The sequence below is a fragment of the Artemia sp. Qi Xiang Cuo genome, chromosome 19 (assembly GCF_049724085.1).
Source record: "Artemia sp. Qi Xiang Cuo chromosome 19, ASM4972408v1, whole genome shotgun sequence".
Taxonomy (NCBI): domain Eukaryota; kingdom Metazoa; phylum Arthropoda; class Branchiopoda; order Anostraca; family Artemiidae; genus Artemia; species Artemia sp. Qi Xiang Cuo.
This window is the reverse complement of record NC_142812.1, coordinates 37,686,509-37,708,224: the sequence shown is the minus strand read 5'-3', so window position 1 is coordinate 37,708,224 and position 21,716 is coordinate 37,686,509. Positions and strand designations below refer to the sequence as shown.

General features: G+C 35.5%; 1 protein-coding gene across 4 annotated transcripts in view; it reads left to right on the top strand.

The window, feature by feature from the left end:
- Positions 1–21,716, top strand: part of LOC148940802 (nischarin-like) — a 216,672-nt gene that overhangs the window by 22,481 nt on the left and 172,475 nt on the right. The gene's annotated exons all lie outside the window — the stretch shown is intronic.

The following is a 21,716-nucleotide window of genomic DNA, read 5'->3' as shown; positions in this document are numbered from 1 at the left end:
CTTTGCATATTAAACTGTGCTCATCTAATTTCCCAACTAGGTTAAGTATTCGTGTTTTCGCCAAAATTGATGTTAATATATATGCATCCTTGTAACATTACATGAAAATGAAGTCTTGGTCTTTTGTCACGGTAAAGGCTTATTACGTGGGTAGCTACAAGCAAGGGACAGAAAAGAAAAAAAAAAGTTTTTCGACTAGAAATTTAGAACAGGAAAATAAGCTGGAATTTTTCAGGTTGGAGGAATTTTTTTCTGATAATTTTAATAAGAAGTGCCCAGAATTTTGAAGAAATATAGGATTCCGGAGGTGGTGCCCCTCCCTCTTGCGTGCATTCCTGATTTGGAGCTATTTCATTTGATCGATTCAATTGGCTCTTCAATTTCTGTTGTTAAGTACATTCCATAGTTACAAGATTTTCAGCTATTTTGTATATTGTGCCTCTTACTTTTTCTTCACTTTTTTGGCCCCTTTTTTGATATCTTCCCTAGTTGTACGGATTCATTAACTTTATTTTAATAGCTTTAGTTGCGTTTGTGAGAATTTTACTTTTAGTTAATTAACCTATATTCAATTTATTGATCAAAATGTTTGTTGTATTGATGAAAATAACTTAAACCGGTGGTAAAGTTTTTACGTCAAGGCGACCCTCCTCGATAATCAAGCTAACTAACACCGAATCACAATCACCTGGGGCAAATTGAGCTCCTCGGTGTTTAACCAAAGATAATATATTTTAGCAATTATTTTTGAAACTATATCCTAACAATGGCAAATAAAAGGCAATATAGTAGACTAGGCTATAGTGTTGCCTATAGTAGGCTAAAGAGCAATAAGGCTTCAACGTTTTATTATTATTTATTATTGTTTTTCTCAAAGGCGCTTCATATGGAAGGGGTGGTCGTATAAGCTTCATAGGGGGATCATTCGATTGGAAATTGGAAGTTCCAGTGCTTTTTTAAAAATCAAAAGTGATCGGATGACGAATAGCCCCCCCCTCCCCCCATCGCCGTCTTTTCCTAAAATGCTTCCGATCAAATTTTGAGAAAGCCGTTTTGTTCAAAATAGTCCAAAGGTCAAATAACTATGGCCCAGGGGTTGAAAAAGCCCCCCCTAAATCCCGGAGGCAAGGGCTATAAACTATGCAAGTTGCCATTTGTTAAAATATAAAGTTTTTATGGAAAGGGTGGTGCTATAACTTTGGGAGGGGACTCCTTCGATCGGAAATTGAAAGCTCTAATTCGATTTTTAAAAGTCAAAAGTAATTGGAGGATAAATACCCCCTCTACTTCGCCCTTTTGTCCCAAAAACATTTGATCAAGGTTTTGAGATAGCCTAATTGTTCAAAAGAGTCCTAAGGTCAAGTAACTATGCTCCCAGAGTTACCCACCCCCCCCCCCCCAGCCCCTGTGGTAAGGCCTGTGGCAAGTTTTGGAAGTTGCTTATTGTTAATGTATAAGGTTTTTATAGAAGAGATGGCCATATATAATTTGAAAAAGGTTCATTCCATTGAAAATCGAAAGGTTTAGTGCCCTTTGTAAGAGTCAAAGGTGATTGGAGGGCAACCAAATCCCCACACCCTGTTTTTCCTGTGCATCAGATCAAAATTTTGAGATAGCTATTTTGTTCAAAATTGTTCGAATGTCAAATTAGTATTCCTCTGGGGTTGACACCCCACCCTCTGGGGCAAGGGTTATGAGTTATGCAAGTTGCTTATTGTCAACATAATAAGGATTTTTATCGGAAAAAGGGTATGTCTGATCCTGACTCCAAAAAGGCTTAGGGTATTAAGGTTTGGAAAAAGAATTTGATTGGAAACGGAAAATAAAAAACTATGAAAATACTGCATCATTAAAAACCACGCAATAAAAATGAAAGCCAAATTAAAAGAGCCATTGGGTGCTAAACCCCTAATTGCAATAACGTAGCTAAAGCTGGCAGATGCAGCTTATGTAGGATATCAGAGTTTATAAGATTGTGACGGGAAGCACCATAATCTTACTGATTTTATGTTAGTCTACTGATTTTCTTTGGCTTCATACCCCTAGCTCCACAAGCATCATGGCCGGTAATACCTCTCAGTGTTCCATTTATAGCTGATTTATATATATATATATATATATATATATATATATATATATATATATATATATATATATATATATATATATATATATATATATATATATATATATATATATATATATATATATATATATATATATATGATGTTATAGTAATTTTTGTCTCTTTGAATTTTTCATCCTTTGCGTTTTAATAATAGTTTTGAGAAAAACAGAAGACATTGATTGAAAAAGACATTGGACTTCTTAGGTAAAAATTGGCTTTTAAATTAGGGAAAAAAGTTAGCTAATTGGTATTAATTTTTAGCACTTTCCAGGATTTCCAGCCTATTTTCATTGTTTTGATTTCTTCCTCCTTGTTAATTCTACTTAAGCCTCTGAACTTGAGAAAATTCAAATTTGAAAAATATCTTGCCTGAATTACTTTTATGGTAATTCAACACAGGCATACATAAGAACACCAAACAAAAACAAGTCAATTTCTCGTTCTTGAAAGTTTGAAGGTAAATAGAAGGTAAATAGAAAGATTCTACAACTAGAATTTTGGTGAAAAAGCACTGTCGAAAACAAACACTGTCGAAAATGAAAATATATCCGTGACCTTTCATTAGGAAAGAAGTTACGCTTAGCATAAATTTCGCATCGCCACTTCACCGTAAAAAGAAAGATTCAAATATGCTCATAGCTCAATTTTTTTTAGGTGGATCGGAGGCAAGCTTAGTTTTGGGTCCCACCGTCTCCTCCCCCAAAACCAAAGTCGTAGTCTATTTACCTTCCCCCCTAACAACTTCTGAAAATCTCGACTCGATACCCCTAAGCTGTTCCCGATATTTTTGGAGATACACTATTTGGATAAGCTGGGCACCCGCAATTGTCCTTACTTTACCATGTAGCCTATAGATTTAAAGTCCCACAGTGGCTCATAGCGTAACATCTTAGACGGATCGGAGACATAACTAATAATATAAATTTGTAACCCTGGAAACGGTATTATTAAAAAAACAAAAAAACATACAACTAATGAACTATAACACAAACTGAAGATTTCCTGTTATTTATTTCTATAGTAAAGTGAATTTCAAGCTATGATGCGGATTCTTGAGATTAGTCAATAATCTTAACTCTACGCAGCAGCAATCACTTCAGACTTTTGTATAAAATGATAATCAACGAGTTGTACCAAATTAAGCCAATTGAAATTATATAACAGCATCCCTAGATACTTCGTTTTTCTAAAGCTTGGGCTTAAAACGTTTACACTTTATAAAGTGCTTTATATTTCTACACAACAAAAGTCACATATTTTGCTTTGTATTGTCAGTAAAATCCTAGTTTTTCAAAATTCTATTGATATGAAGAAATATCACGAGTCGGTGTATTTTAGGTAGTTTTATAAGCACTTGTTGCATAAGCTGTGAAGCAATAATTTTCGTTCGTTTGAAGTTTCCATTTCGCTCTTTATTTCCTTTAGAAAAACTTAGTTTTTCTGAACTTAAAACAAAAATAAATCACTCAGTGAATGATCGCACCAAACATAAATGTATTCTGGTGAAGGTGAATAAAAGAATCGATCTTTAGAAAGTTACGCCCTTTTGACAAATTGGATGTACATAGTGTTTTTTTATTTAAATAATTTGTCTTTTGATTTAGTTCATCACCACCCACAGTATTCCCTTGAAATTTCCACTTAATGCCCCTAGCCCTTCCCGAGATTCTAGAGATACGCTCTTTTGATAACCTGGATGTGCACAGTGTCTTTTGATTTAGTTCAGCACCCTCTAAATATTCCCTGAAAGTTTCACCTTAATACCTTTAGCCTTTTTGGACAACCAGGATCAAACATTCCCCAATCCCAATAATAAAACCTATATGTAAACAATAGACGACATGCCTAACTCACAGGCATTGCCCCAGGGGATGTGGGGGTCATAGTAGGGAAAGGGGTACAAGTCCCGTACGAACACCGTGCTGCCATCTACAATTAAGTCTAACGCTGACAGGTTATAATTTATTTAAGGATTATCGATCCACGAAGGGGAAGTGGATTTCCGAGAAATTGATTGCGTAATCGATGGGGGAATTTTATTGATCCAGGAATAGGAAACAGGAAGTACATGCCTCCTTCTGAACCAATCAGAGGGCTGGTTACATATTAGTGGGAGAGGATTGCAGAGAATATAAGGAAAGAATTTTTGCCAAAGTTTTATTAGTCTGTGAATAGAATTTAAAGGAGTGAGAACAGTTTGACTTTACTCATTTGGATATATATTTGTGCTGATGATGAGTGGAATGTTTACCCTATTAGAAGTTGATAGTGGAGTTCGTAGCAATAATACAAGAGCCCCAAACATTGCGGTGGAAATCACGAGAGGCTTACGACTTTGTCTGGAATGGGATGAAGTATATGCAAGATATGTGATATCCTTGAGAAAATTTAAAATGGAGGATCAATTATGTTTCGCTGCAAAAGTTGATATAGCGCATGTGAATAGACTTCAATGTGCTTTAAGTGCATTAGTGAAACATATCGAAGACAATAAACTGTATCGCTAATTGTACACGCTTAGTATTGTTGCTGTAATTATTCAATAAAATTGTTTCGAAATCGAAAATGTTCCCTTTCTTTTTGTCAGGTTAGAATGTTAGGCTAACGTATCATGGTCAGTCTAGAGTCAGCAGTCAGAGTGAAAGGATTGAAAAAATGAATAAATTTGAGAAAGAGAGAATTAGATCAAATCTTGTGTTTATGGGAAAACATTTAATTTTGGATGATGATTTTCTCAAGTTATCCCTTCAACGAAAGATATTCTCTCGGGAACCACTTGATAATATAACGAAGACTTATTCACCCCCATTGGACTATTGTATGAGGCTTTTTCGATGTGACTCAAGTGCTATTACTCAATTTATTGATATATTAATTGGAACAAAGCACAATCATATCGTGGATACACTTTTGAAAACATTGCCAATTGATTCAATGTATATGGCTCCCCCCACCATTTGAAAGACGTGACGTCCCAGAGTTACTCCTCTCTCATTCCTCCACCCTCAATTTATCTCTCGGCAGGGACGATCAGTTTCGTTTTAGCTGTGAGAGAGAGTTGAAATCGGAAAAAAAAAATGCTCTATACATGTCCACTATGCATATACACTCTTGGCAGTTCGACTCAATAGGAGAATTGTACAATTATTGATGACTATAATGAAAAGTACAAATTATGTAATTAATGTAAATAACACAGAGGCTGAGTGGTACAAATTAAAAGATGTAACTCATGTCTTGAAGAGATTTTTAACTCTCACCTTAGAGGGCACCTGTGCTCCAAATATCACTATGATAAATGTGATCAGTTGGAGAATACTTATCCCGCTATGATTGGAAAGAATCCCAAACGTGATTTTAGTTTATTTCTAAGAGATTAGTATCATCGTGGATTTAAAAGAGTATGAAAAGAAGAGTCATTTCTATATGCCAACTGCTGGAGTAGGAATACCATCTGATCTCAACGACATCACTTCGTTAACACTGTTCACTGTTACCAAATGCCAACTGATAGCATTATGACTGTAGTTATTCAAAAGTCACCATTCGAAAATACTGCGTACAATACCGTATTAAGTAGTCCGATTCAAAGTCATGAATCCTATAATATGAATGTAAATAGTAGCATTGGCTACGAAAGGAAGTATGACAAGAGTGAAGTTACATTGAAGTGTAGAAAATGTGACCCTGACTTTGCAGCCAATCATGATCAATATACAGTGAATCCAAATGATTTACCGGCATTAGTGGTTCACGACAGTTACCTATACACCGATGAAGAAATCTAAAGTGAAGATTTAAAGACATTGTTGTATATATATATATGCATTTTATTACTCAACAAATCTACTAACATTTTTAAGCACTTTACTCTTAGGGCACTGAAATTTGTACTGTACTGGTCTGAGAGGATATTTTCCACTAGAAAGTCGTTCAGACGTGGATTGTTTACATAAATGTTGAGAAACTGCTCGTAAGTATAGCCGCGACATCGGAACACAAAATATAGTAGTGCATGGAAGCCATAGCTTTTAGTCGTCAGATCCTGCACTCTCCTCCGATTTTGAATAATAGTTTTCCCACTGCTCTCAATATAGTTGCTGATGTGGGGTGTGTAATATTTATAGGGTAGACCAAGATTATCAAAAAATCCCATCGTCCTACTTGTTGGAAAGAGCCCCATCATATGAAACACCAGCCCTGCTACCAGACACATATTGTCAATTATTAAGTCATAACTGACGCTTTGGACATTTCCTTGGTATACCATAGTTAGCAAATCGGATTCGTGCTTGGGCCGGCAGGAGTTCATATTAAATGTATTGATTATTTGACTGGTGTTCATGGTGCCAAGTCTAGTAGAACACTGCCTTCGGGAGTGATTTCCCAATAGGTTTCATATCGATTTAGTGAGATTAGTGCAATACTCTCAGCCAATGGGTCAGCAAATGTACACTCTAAACGCACACTCCCCGTACGTACTATATTCATATCCTGCGTACCAGACAAATCTAGTACAATGATACCATGTGTTTTAGCAAACATTTCTTCGGTTATACCATTTTCAAATAGTTGTGAATCATGATCTAGGGTTTGCATGGTCAACTCATACAATGTTCTATAGGATTTATCAAAAGATAGATTGTAGAGTGGGATGCCGTTCACTTTGCACACAAGAGATGAAAGTCAAAACATCTCGAATTTATGTGGACATCCAGTCCACGATCCTATTGCACTAGCGCTTTTTACAAATGCCAAAGCAAGTTTTGACGGAATATATATATATATATATATATATATATATATATATATATATATATATATATATATATATATATATATATATATATATATATATATATATATATATTGAAATATAATACAACACTTTATCATGGTCACATCCCAATAAAGGCTGCATTGGCTGAACAATTAATAAGAACGATTTGTCCATTAATTTCAAGATATTATACAGTTAAAAATACATCTGCTTTTATTCATGATTTAGATAAAGTCATTCAGATATGTAACCATTAACCCTATCGATCATTGTCCATCTCAAGCCCTCGGGAAGTTCATTACAATGAAAATACATTTGATGCTTTTCTAAAGCAATATTCCAGTGGTGACAAAGAAAAAAAATGTGAAGAAGAAATTCAATGTTGGTGATACTGTTCGAATTAATAGAACCACCAATATTTTTGAAAAAAGTAATTATTTATGGAGCACTGAACTTTTTAAAGTTCATCGACTGCGAGACACCAAAGATGATGAGATTGATGAGATGATGCGACAAACCTATCGACTGCGAGACACCAAAGATGATGAGATTCCCGGCGGTTTTTATGAATATGAACTGCAAAAAGTTAGAAACACTAGTGAAATTTATCAGATTGAAAAGATATTAAAGAGTTGTACTCGTAAGGGCGAGAGACAGTTGCTTGTTCTCTGGCTAAGATACAACTCAGATTTTGATTCTTGGGTCAGTGCTGAAGATATTAACAATGCCAAATGATTTCTATGTGACTTTCATGTCCAATGTTTCTGATCCTCTCTACAATGACCTGTATAGAACAAGTGGTTTTTGGACGAAACTCTCTCCCACCATCAAATTCGACGATGGAAAGTATGAAGTGGCTCTTGTCTACTTTATTCTAAAAAATACCTACGACATACTGAGAAAAGATCGGAAATATGAAATAAATATTAGACCCTATGATTGGCCGCCAACACCCTCGGGTGATGAAAAATAAATTCAAAAGATTAATCAGTTGAGATATCCATATATTTAATTATCCTACGAGGAACTCGACTGTGTGAATGATTTATGTCGTTCTATTTATAAAAGAATTTCCACTCGTAAAAAAGGAGCCTTTCATTTCAACTATTCAAAGGAGGAGGGCAAGATCTACATTAGTTCACCCATTGCCAATGAAAAGGTTATTCTCAATGATAATATAAAGGATGTTCTTGGCTTTAAGCTCAATATAATCAACGGTAAAAGTGCCGGAAACACTAATTTCATTTTTGCTGACTACCCACCTGCCTTCTCGACGGACACTTGTATATTTCTCTATGCTTCATTTGTGAAAACATCACGGGTTGGTAATGCAAATGTTCCCCTCCTACGAGTTCTTGAACGAAAAACCAATTAAGAACATATTCACCACTACAATATAAAGCATCTTCAGTATATTCCCGTAAACACTTCCTATTTGGAACTCTGTCAGTTAACACTAAGAACTGAATTAGGTGATCCCATAGCAATTTCAAAAGGTTTGGCTGTGATTACATGCCATTTTCGTCCTATCGTTCATCAAGATGTCCAATAGAAAAGTGGTATTCGTATGTCCTGATATTGACTGCTATGTTAATACTCTTGGCCCAAGACAACAGGGCAATGGAATGGACTATCACAAAGGGCGCTCGTCAATGTCTGGCTATGGTCTTGGCAGTTGGTTTGCTAAGTTGTTTCGTTCTTCACTACCTCTGGCTAGAAAATATCTTGTACCGGCTGTGACAGATTTTGCATCCTCTACACTATACGATTGGGGCTCTGGCAAGGATTTAAAAAAAGTGCTACGGAAAATCTTAGGTCCAGTGCGCGAACCCTTGGCGAGAGATTAAAACAAAATGATAAAGGTTTAAAAACGTCGAGAAATAATTTATCAGTTATCAGTCTCTACTTAGGTCGGAAACGAAAGACATCACCCCTGTCAAAGAAAATAAGGAAAAAGACGACACGTACTGTAAACAGTAGAAGAAGAAACCCAAGGAAGAGAATTGTTAGATCGAAACTAGATTTCTTTTCCTAAGATGTCCTACCTACCGCATAAGGATTCTCAACCTTCAATCACCACCTCATTGAATCTATTCAATGCTGAAAATGTTGATATGAGTGTCAAGCATGGATACTATGAACAGTTTTATCCTCAACAACCCCTCTCTGATGATATCCACTTTCAAATTTATTCCAATGAAGACTTTATGGACATGTCTTCGACATTTATAGATTTACAAATGAAAGTCCAGAAATCCGATAATACAATGCCAATTCGGGCCGATGGAATATCCTATGAAAATAGTATATTACATAATTTATTTCGTCAAATCAGTGTCTACATCAACGGCACGCTGGTGAGCACAAGCAACAATCTCCCAAATTATACAAGCTATATGCAATTCATGTTAATGACACCCAAGTCATATAAGGAATTGAGAGGCATCTCCAATGGATATGAATATATTACTAATACTGATAGTACAGATGCACTTAAAAATGCTACAACTAGCGAATTACATCTAGTTGGAAAAATATATCATGAAATATTTAATATACCCCAATGGCTGCCGCCCAATGTTAAAGTGGATATAAAACTGACGCTTGTGCCATCCAATTTCAAATTGAAAAAAGAACTTAATGCCAATCCTAAAGTAAGTCTCTCCCTCACCTCGGCAATACTTCATGTACGCAAACAACAAGTTATGAGTTCTGTTGCTTTGGCAGTGGAAAAACTGAGAGCCAGTGGAAATAATATTAAACTTCTTGTTCTTCATACAATCACCAATCAACGTCATATTGCCATGGGGTCACGCACCTTCACCGACTCTTCCTTTATCAATGGCGAAATTCCGTCAAAATTCGCTTTGGCATTTGTAAAAAGCGCTAGTGCAATATGTTCGTGAACTGAATGCCCACATAAATTCGAAATCTTTGGACTTTTATGTCTTGTATGCAAAGTAAACGACATCCCACTCTACAATCTATCTTTTGATAAATCCTATAGAACATTGTATGAGTTGACCATGCAAACCCTAGATCATGATTCGCAACTATTTGAAAATGGTATAACCGAAGATATGTTTGCTAAAATACATGGTATTATTGTACTAGATTTGTCTGGCACGCAGGATATGAGTATAGTACGTACGGGGAGTGTGCGTTTAAAGTTTACATTTGCTGACCCATTGGCTGAGAGTATTGCACTAATCTCACTAAATCAATATGAAACCTATTGGGAAATCACTCCCGAAGGCAGTGTTCTACTAGACTTGGCGCCATGAACACCAGTCAAATAATCAATATATTTAACATGGATCCCTGCATGTCCCAGTACAGATCTTATTGTCTTCCGTTAGACTTCCTTTGAAAAATTTAAAGTGGCAACAATACATTAATAATTTTAAATAGCAGTCCGTTGACTGTGCAGATGTGTCATTGGATGTGCATCTTTCAAAAAACGAAGACGACAATTGAAATTTTTGATCCTCTTGACCTACCCTATAAATTCTACGCACCTCACATCAGCAGCTATATAGATAGCAGTGGGAAAACTATTCTTCGAAATCGGGGGAGAGTGCAGGATCTGATAACTAAAAGCTTTGGCCTCCATGCACTACTATATTTTGTGTTCCGATGTTGCGGCTATACTCACGAGCAGTTTCTCAACATTTATGTAGACAATCCACGTCTGAACGACTTTTTAGTGGAAAATATCCTCTCAGACCTGTACAGTATAAATTTCAGTGCCCTAAGAGTAAAGTGCTTAAAAAATGTTTTCTAAATTTGTTTATTAATAAAATGCATATATATATATATATATATATATATATATATATATATATATATATATATATATATATATATATATATATATATATATATATATATATATATATATATATATATATATATATATATATATATATATATATATATCTTCACTTTAAATCTTCACTTTAGATTTCTTCATCGGTGTATAGGCAACTGTCGGGAACCACAAATGCCGGTAAATCATTTGGATTCACTGTATATTGATATTGATTGACTGCAAAGTCAGGGTCACATTTTCTACAGTATAATGTAACTTCACTCTTGTCATATCTCTTTGTATAGTCAATGATACTATTTGCATTCATATTATGAAATTCATGAGTTTCAATCTGTCTATTTGAAGTAATATCACATGGATTGTTTTCAAATGGTGAATCACATTCAGTTACTTTCAAAAACAAAGCACTTGGTTTATAGTCATAATAAGCAGTGTCGTCACAACGATGACGTAGAAACCAAATTGTCTTGTTATCCCAACAGTTGAATCGTAGACCAGGCTCCTCCTCCCAGAATAATTTAAATACATGACGATACCAATCTCGTAGAAATAAACTAAAATCACGTTTGGGATTCTTTCCAATCATAGCGGGGTAAGTATTCTCCCACTGATCACATTTATCGTAGTGACAATTGGAGCACAGATGTCCTCTAGGGTAAGAGTCACAAATCTCTTCAAGACATGAATTACATCCTTTAATTTGTACTGCATAGCCTCTATGTAATTAACAAGGATTACTTAATTTGTACTTTTCACTATAGTCATCAATAATTGTACAATTCTCACATTGAGTCCAACTGCCAAGAGTGTGTATGCATAGTGGACATGTATAGAACATTTTTTTTTTTTTGGTTTCCAATGTCAACTCTCTCTCACAGCTAAAACGAAACTGATTGTCCCTGCCGACGGATAAATTCAGGGTGGAGGAAGGGGAGAGGAGTAACTCTGTGACGTCACCTCTTTCGAATGGTGGGGGGAGCCATCTACATTGAATGTATTGCAATGTTTTCAAAAGTGTATCCACGATATTATTCTGCTTTGTTCCAATTAATATATCAATAAATTGAGTATAAGCATTTTAGTCACATCGACAAAGCTTCATACTATAGTCCAATGGGGGAGAATCAGTTTTCATTATATTGTCAAGTTTTTCCCGAGAAAACATCCTGCGTTGAAGAGATAACTCGAAAAAATCGTCATCCAAAATCAAATGTTTTTCCATAAACACTGGATTTGATCTAATTCTCTCTTTCTCTTTCTAATTCTCTCTTTTTCATTCATTTTTTCAATCCTTTCACTCTGACTGCTGACTTCTTACTGACCATGAATCGTTAGCCTAACATTCTAACCTGACAAAAAGAAAGGGAACATTTTCGATTTCTAAAAAATTTTATTGAATAATTACAACAACAATACTAAGCATGTACAATTAGCGATACAGTTTATTGTCTTCGATATGTTTCACTAATGCACTTAAAGCACATTGAAGTCCATTCACATGTGCTATATCAACTTTTGCAGCGAAATTTAAATTTGCTCAAGGATATCACATATCTTGCATATACTTCATCCCATTCCAGACAAAGCCGTGATCCTCTCATGATTTCCACCGCAACGTTTGGGGCTCTTGTACTATTGCTAGGAACTCCATTATCAACTTCTAATAGTGTAACCATTCCACTCATCATCAACACAAATATGTATCCAAATGAGTAAAGTCAAACAGTTCTCACTCCTTTAAATTCTATTCACAGACTAATAAAAACTATAGCAAAAATTCTTTCCTTATATTCTCTGCAATCCTCTCCCGCTAATATGTAACCAGCCCTCTGATTGGTTCAGAAGGAGGCATGTACTTCCTGTTTCCTATTCCTGGATCAATAAAATTCCCCCATCGATTACGCAATCAATTTCTCGGAAATCCACTTCCCCTTCGTGGATCGATAATCCTTGAATAAATTATAACCTGTCAGCGTTAGACTTAATTGTAGATGGTAGCACAGTGTTCGTACGGGGCTGGTACCCCTTTCCCTACTGGTCATTTCATCTCCTAAGGCATAGTTATTGTGCTTTTAAACTATTATGGATAAAATGGCTATTTCGAAATTTTGATCAGAGGTTTTTTGGGGGTTGACGAGGTTAGCTAAATGGCTATTGGAGGGGGGCTAGTTGCCCTCCAATCCTTTTCGACTTTTAAAAATCCCCTAGAGCTTTCAATTTTCAGTCGAATGAGTCCCTTTCGAAATTTTCACGACAACACCTTCAATACGAAGAGGCCTGGCCAAAAGAAAAAAAATGTATTGAAGCCGCATGGCTCTTCCAAAATCTTCGGTTATGAGATTCTGCACGGAGTTTAAACCCCAAATTAGATAATAAGCTATAGGCCCTTTTCCGCCGTCCTAACAAAACTGTTAACTACCATTTTCCCCAACAATTGTGTTTTGCCGTTAAAACAAAAACTGTCAATACAAACTGGTGACAAAATTTAACTCTACAAGTTAGCGACAAAAACTTGTATCCACCAATTTTTTTTAATTTTTTTTTTTTTTTGCTGCCACTTATACCCACACACATTTCCTAAAATTTTTAAGTAGTTCAATATTTCCAGCTTGTATTTGTCCCACCCAATTATTACATTTCTGTGAATTGTTAGCTAACAATCTTAACGAAAACTGTTATCTAAAATTGTTAGCTAATAAGTTGACAGCGTTTAAAAGCCTTACATATAACATACCTTGTTAGTACACGTTGAACTAGAGAGAATTTTTTTTCATAAAAGAAACTGTCTGCTAGCTAAGAAACCTTTAAGAAAAAATCTAATAGTTATTCTCATAAATTTTTGATAAAAAAAAGGCGTAACAATTTACTTCGGTGTGTTCACGTATTGAGCAGAACAGACATCCAATCACAGTGTCGCACCCATATGAGAAAGGGGTGGATTGTCCTGGCCCTTGCCTGGACACGGGGCTCATAATAGAAATTGGGTCAACACGACGGTGAAAGAGGAGTCAAGCCCAACGCATAGCCCGAGTAATTATACCCGAGTGGAAGAGTGGGGTGAGGAAATCCAGCACGAGAGAAAAGCTTTAAGATGTAGCTAAAAGCTTTTTAAGTTCGGTCGTCATATACCTTCAGAAGTGGTGCGAGGAGGAAGAATAATCCGCTCGTCAGATGTACCTTCAGAAGTGGTGCTAGGAGGGAAAACTGCCCCTTCCCCTAAACTAAGACCAAAACATGTTTGAATAAATCTGATTAAGTTTTAAATAAACACAACAAGCTCATCTTCCAAAACGTTGTTACTTAAATCCTATGTTTATTGAGTAATTATGTCTCATCATGCTTGGCTACTCGGTTTTGTTTCTCCTTTTTTCTCTTTATTGCTGAGATAAGATAGTTGTATACTTCAACCACATTTATCCATACCTTTTGTTCTCCATCCTGAATGTCTCCTCATAAATCTTCGATAAAGCCAACTCTGTTTTGCAGTGCTTTGATAAGAAGGAAAACATTTGCCCAGCAGTCAGAAATCATAGAAAGGATATCAGTCAAAGTGCCCTATCTTCACGCTTGAAAGGATTCCTTTTAGACTTCCCTCTTTCATCTTTTTTTTTTTGACCAAAGGTTGCCCGGGGGTGTTTTATTAGAACATACTCTCTCCCTAGCTTCCTAGATAGTATACAATCTATGCATTAGATATTTAAAGTAAATAACGAGTCTATCATTGTGCAAACAACTAGAGGCACCTATGAGCCACCCAAGGAGAACTTCCCCTCTGCAGAAGAATTTTGAGAAAGTTACAAAAATTTATTGATCTGGTGATTTTTTTTTAAACTAACTTTTTCTATTTTCATAAAATCCATCCTTTGTGATAAATTCCTTGCCTCCCCGCCTCTAGAATTTTTTTTTTTTTTTAATTTTTTTTTTTTTTTTTGCAGTGTACAACTGAAATCAGTAGCAAGCTGTTCCAAAGATGAATGGATTAATTCCAGTTAGATGTACTTTTTTAGGGGGGGGGGGGAGATTTTAGCGTCAATAGACGTCAGCGTCAATAGGGGCACTTTCCCTAAAAAGGATGATTTGCACCAAGAATTATAATCAATTTTTAGATGATATATTTGTTACAAGAAGTAGTCTATCACAAGCCCAGGTGGGCGAATTTGCGTTTCAGAGTCAAACTAAAAAATAATCAAAACTAAAAAGAATCGAAAAAGCTGGCGAATAATTTCAGATGAAGGGAAAATAATTTGACTGCAGAAACATAATATGGTTTTGACAAAAATTACATGAAATCAGCGAAGAATACATTAAAACATAAAACTCTCTCTTTCAATATTTGGTAAATCTGTAGGGTGGTAGGATTGGTCGCGAAAAAAAAAGTCATGACGCGTCGAAAAGATAAAAATAAAATAAAGCTAGTAAATTTTATAAAGAAATTAAATAGTTCAAAGAAAACAAAAAGAGAGGAGGACGCAAGCAAGGGTGCCGCCAGAAAATGTTCCAGGGGAGGGTAGATGCCAGAATAGCAGTGGTGGTTGGGTGACAGTTTAGGTGGTTTAGGGCACCAAACTACGACTTTGCCCCGAAGAGGACGAATTTGCAATCAATTAAAATCCTGAGAAGCTAATTGATTTTAGTATCAATAACTATATTTTAGGTTTCCCAGCTGCAAAAGAAGTAATCCACACGGTGGCAGTGCTGGATTCAACCAAGTTGATTCACTTTATTTATAATATAATTAGGCTACGTCTGGCGATCTGTAATTGCGTATCCTCTATAATGAGGGGGGGGGGGTGAGTCATTGTTTAGGTGAAGGTAGGATAGATTCCTACAAAAGTAAATTTTAATGGACAAACTGCTTACTCTTCATGAGGCTTCAGATAAATGTGGAAAGAGGTAGGGGGAGTATAAATTAATTAAATGTTTCTCTGTACAGCTAATATGTAACATTCCCATATTTACCAGCACAGAGGTGGAAAAGGCAACGCTGGTCATCACCAGCCCCTCAATGAAATTTCTTTGGGGTGGCAAATACTCCTAGGAACTTAGTTTTCAGCAATTTTAAATGGTAATATTTTTCTTTTTCTATTTATATGAAGTACTTTAATGTATGGAATAAAATGCATGTAATGTATTTATCGATAAAAAAATCCTATTGCAGAGTTTGTGATGGCTTCAGTTATGTAGAAGATCAAAAGTATCATAGAATTTTCATCCATACAAACAATAATACTCCTTTTTTATCCAACCGAAATCCTTTAGTAGTAATATTAGCAAGGACTTCGCCAAAATTACAATTCATCGCCAATTTTTTAAGTATATTCAAATTTTATCCAAAATTGAAATTACAAATTTATACGTAGGATGGTACTAACCAACCTACAATTATTGATCACATTTAAAAAGCAGTTAACCAGGGCTTTAAGGGACCGGTACTTCAAATTCTATCTTGGTTAGGCCTGTGTGTGATTTAGAAAACAATCAGACATTAAATAAAAAAGGAGCTTTACAACTGAAAGCATGGAACAGATTTGAAACCTATTTAAACAGATTATTCTTTGTATGAAGGGGGCTGTCTTCTCCTAATCTGTTTACTCTTTACTGTAAAGTTTGGCTTTTTTCCAAATTTTTAAAGAAAATTTGCAATTGGAAAAAAAGAAAAAAAATGAGGAGCACTAAAAAACTTTTGTTTAATGCGCAAGGTGTTGAAAAGGGGCAGTCCCCCTTATATACAGAGTATTTATATTTGTTTTAAGTTTTAAACTTGTTCCTTACTTTAGTTGAAAAACCTTTTATATTTGTTTAAGTACATTTCATGAAGTAATACAATACTTTTGGTAACGCAGAAAAACGATCAGATTTCAATGATCTTTGTTTGGATTTTGATGGCTAATCAAACAGTTTGTGGTAGCGAACTGTAAGTAAGGAGCGACCAGACTCAATAGTAACCAAACCTCTAAAAAACTAAGTTTTGATACCAATAGATGTATCAAAAGAATTGGCTTATTATGCTGATTCCAAATATATAAGTTTCATTAAACTTACCCATCAAGAGCTACGAGCCTGAGAAAATTTGTCTGATTTTCGAAAAAAGGAGAAAGACCCCCTTGAAGTCATAGAACATTAATGAAAATTGCACCATAAGATTCAGCGTGTCAAAGAACCCTAGTATACAGTGGCGAATACAGGGGGAGACGAGGGGGGCGCGCGCCTCCCTAGCGTAGTCTGAAGTAGTGTAATTTACTTAATTAACCCAAGTTTGCGTTAATTAAGCTTGCTGGTAACGCAAGTTTATCGGATCAACCTATTTTGCGCCCCCCCCTAATTTTTTTTTGTCAGATCAATCTATTTTGCGCCCCCTTGAAACAATCCTGGATCCGCCCCTGCTAGTGTAGAGAATTCAAGCTCATATCTGCGAAAATGTGGAATTTTGTAATTTTGCCAGAAGAAAAAAAAAATCATGGATGCCTGTTTATTTGTTTTTTGTTTTTTTTTTGTTTTCCAGGGGGTGATCGTTTCGACCCAGTGGTCCTTGAATATAGCGGTAGGGCTCATTCTAACTGAAATTAAAAGTTTTAGTGCCCTCTTTAAGTGACCAAAAAATGGAGGTCAACTAGGCCCCTTCCCATGCCAGTTTTCCCCAAAACCGTCTGATCAAAATTTTGAGATAGCTTTTTTGTTCGACATAGTTAAAAGGCCCAATAACTATGCCTTTGGACATAAAATGACCCCTACAGCCTCTAGGGAAAGGTTTGTAAGTTATAAAATTGGCCCATTGTTTTATTTGTTATTGGGATGTATGCATACGTTTTTCAGGTGAGGAGGGGAGAACGAATTTTCTGCTGGGAGAATTTTCCATGGAGAGGGTAGTTTCCAGGAGGTGAGCTTTTAAGGGGAAATTTTTACACAGGGGGAATTTGCCAGAATTCTTATACGAAACTTTTTGTATATGTCTTGCTTTCTCTTTACCGATTCTAATTTTACGCGTGGAGATGTTAAGGGTAATTGTCCGGCATAAATTTTTGCCAGGATTGAATTGTCCAGAGGATACATTTATGGGGAGGGGGATTTTTCCGTGAAGTTGGAGCCAGGTATCCTGGTGTTATTTAAAAAACGATCGGAAACTAAAAAAACAAACAAGTTTTTTCAACTGAAAGTAAGGAGCCACATTAAAACTTAAAACAAACAGAAATTATTACGTATATGAGGGGTTTTCCCCCAAGTGCCGAAAAACTATAGCGTGAAGAGCGAGGTATTGAGAAGGGGGGGGGGTCCTCATATATGTAAGTAGTAAGTCATATAAAGCTTTCAGTCCTACATTCAACCCTACAAGAATATGCTCAAAAGTGTACGCACTTTCACACCTACGCCTGAGGCATGAATATGCGTGTAGTTTAACCGGTAAATTGGGTTGCTAGGGCCAGTCACCTATTACTATGAACGGTACTTACCTTACCAGACAGGTTTTCTGATGAGACACTCATTTTTTGTGTGTCAGTCGGTTAGAGAGAGCTGGCGATTACTCCATATGATAACTTGATTAGCCGGTTTTTATAAAAACTTGGCAAGCTATAATGTACTCAAGCGAAAACCCTATATAATGTTCATACACTGCATTACAATTTTCATTATGTTTTAACATATTGATTATAGTACACTACAAATTATTAACTTTGAAAAAAATTGTTTCGTAAATTTTCATTGTTATTAAACTTTTCATTCTTTTCTTTCCCCCCCCCCCCAAAAAAAAAATAAAAAAAAAACGTTTTACTCATAAATTCAAATTTCAGGGGGGGACTTAGCCCCCTCCCCTCCAACAATACAAAATCTTAAGAATATGATGAGTATATTTGATAGAAACGGCAAAGCACGCTTTTTTCTATTATGTAAATAAAATCTCTCCTCCACAGCTATGTTTACAGGTTTTAATTGTTTTGAAAAACAGTTCTTTATCATTCAGAAACAACCTTTTTCCAAACATGTTGTATTTTTCCGATTTGAATGAAAAGCTTCCGTGTTACAAAGAGAGTGACAGTTTTGGGAGTCAAATTTCACAGGCTCTTGCTATAAACGTGCTTTGTCTAATTCCGATGTCGCGGCTATACTTACAAGCAGTTTCTCAACATTTGTGGTGACAATCCGCGTCTAAACGACTTTCTAGTGCTAAATGATGAATGAGGCGCTGATTCCCCTATCCCTCCCCCTAATGATTTTAATAATAATTCTTTTGGGATTTCCTTGAAAAATATCATTTTTTTTTTATTTTCAGTGAAAAAATAGTACCTTCATGATTCTGAGTAACTCATTCCATCCCCCTATTTTTTGAGGGGGGGTGGTAACGCACGGTTGACATTGTGACACTTTGATGATGGTTAATCAAAGCTCTCGTTCGGTTGATGTGCCCTCATTTTCGTTAATGTCACTTATTTACTAAGGAAATTAAATCTCGTACAGGCTTTTACTGAGGACATTAAATCTCGTATATGTGTTTACTAAGAACAAAATTTTTTTATCAATATTAAGGTTCTTTTTAGCCCTGTTTAAAGTTTTATGTTGTTTTTAAAAGGGAATTTCGCCTGTTTTTATCATATTTGCATATTTTTGTTGGGGAAACACATTGAAAAGCCATATTAAGAGCTATATTTGTGAATTTTTCACTGACAATTCCATTTTTTTTAAACCAAGCCTTGACCTTCCTAAGTGCATTTATACTGCGAAATGTCCCTAAGCTAACACAGCAAATGATAGAACCCCTACTATATTTGTGCTCCGATGTCGCGGCTATACTTACAAGCAGTTTCTCAACATTTATGGTAACAATCCACATCTGAACGACTTTCTAGTGCTAAATGATGAATGAGGCGCTGATTCCCCTATCCCTCCCCCTAATGATTTTAATAATAATTCTTTTGGGGTTTCCTTGAAAAATATCATTTTTTTTTATTTTCAGTGAAAAAATAATGCCTTCATGATCTACAAAAATAAACCGATGAAGAAAATTAAATTTTCGGTAATATTTATCAGTAAGAAGAAGGAAGGTAAAGAAAATAATAATAGGAGCACCTTTAAGCCATAATATGCATCATACATTAATGAACAATAAATTTTTCTTATTTAGACAAGAGGAGGAGGTCAAAATTTGACCTATTATGTATTTATCCAACAAAATGGAAAAAGGGGATTTTTTTTATCATGTTAAATTTGGGATTCTTTTTAGGGAGCAGGATACGTGCAATAACCCCCCTTTGGAAAAGACAGCACGATGGAATGAAGCTACATTAATGCAAGCCACAAGGCCCTCTATTATCAAATATGCTGGTAGAATTACACATGGTCTGGACCAGCCAACGACCACACAACTTTTAATGCCAGGGCCCTTTCACGCCAGTGTTAGCTCTACGCAAGCTGGGAGGAAATTGAAAAGAGAATTGGCTGCTTCTCATAATGCCTCAGCCCAGCCTACTCAAGATCGTGAGGTTGACCCCCTTCATGTTTTGCCAGGGACTTCAGGTGTAGAAGGCCAATCAGAATTTGTAAGTATATATATAATTTTTTTTCTTTCCCTATTTTCAAAAATAGAGCAAATTTTCTCAAGTGTATTACTTTTGATGAGTAAAACTTTAATTTGCTTCTAAGCTATCCTTTATTAATCCTATTTCATTTTCTTTCATTAACCAAATTAGCAATATATAAAAGAGTGCTTATAACACTGAAATAGCTTATCATACATTTCTAAAAAACCTTACCTTGTAACTTCTCTTCTAAACAAGATGTTTTCTAACGCAATAATCCAATATTCCTTTAAACAAACTAACTAAATATAAAACAAACAATTCGCTATTTTACAGTTAGCGATCAACCTTAAGCTGGTATATGTATCTCAACAGAGGTTTTGCACGCATCCGGCGCTTATCAAAATGTTCCAACAATAAACCGTAATATAAAATCTGCTCAACAGGTATAATTCGAATTTAAGAGCGCCTTGTATAGTGGGGTTTCTTATAACAGGAAGTCTATCTCCGAAAAGATATTAACAGAGGAAAAAAGGTTTTTTAATAATTTCCAATTATGTCATCACAGTGATGTCAAGAAACATTATTTGGGGGAACCCATTTTTGGTCGTTTCAAGCAATTATTTCGACGAAACAGTTAGGGACGTTTTAAAAGATGTTTCCGAGAAAGAATTTGAGGCTGTTCTATTTGAACAGTGTTGTGAAGTCCGATATCCCAACTCGAAAGGGCTTCGATCCTCCTACCCCGAAGGAAGCTCCCGGTTCCCAAGGGTCCTCCCAGGGGGCTCTAAAAAGGACCATCCAGCATTTTAATTGCACTTTAATTGTTGATATGGATGGATGGAGAAAAGAAAGTTCTTCTCTCTTACAATGATTTATTTAGTCCAGGTCAACTACGTCCAAAACTTCAAACAAATCCGTTAGCAAAAGACATAGGAAAATTCAGATTGTTGAGAAAATTACACCAACTCCACTAACTAACGTATGCGCTTCGTGTCCAATAACCAATGCTGAATAGTAAGGGCTCATGCAGTATACTACATCAGTTGCACGACGGTTAAATTTCATTGAGAGTTATATTCAAGAGTGTCAAGCCCTAGAGTTGTACCCGTGCTTCATCTTTTTATTCTGAAAATTTTTGTAACAAAACGACTACTTTTATATATAGTTAGTTCTCTTGTTCTAACTTATCCCCTAAGAATAAGATTTCATTTTCCTGAATAAAACAATATTTATTTTTTTAACATGTTCAGGTGTCATTATGAAAGACATATGGCAGTGTAACTTTTTTTTTCTTCTTCTTTTAATTGTTCAGGTGGAGGGACAATGACTATGAAAAATTGACATAGTTTATTAACTTTATAAAAAAATAATGGTTATTTTACATAAAAAATAAAACTTTTTTTCTACAGATTAGTGATATAGCACCACCGCCACCATTGAGTCATGAAACATCTGGATTCGCAG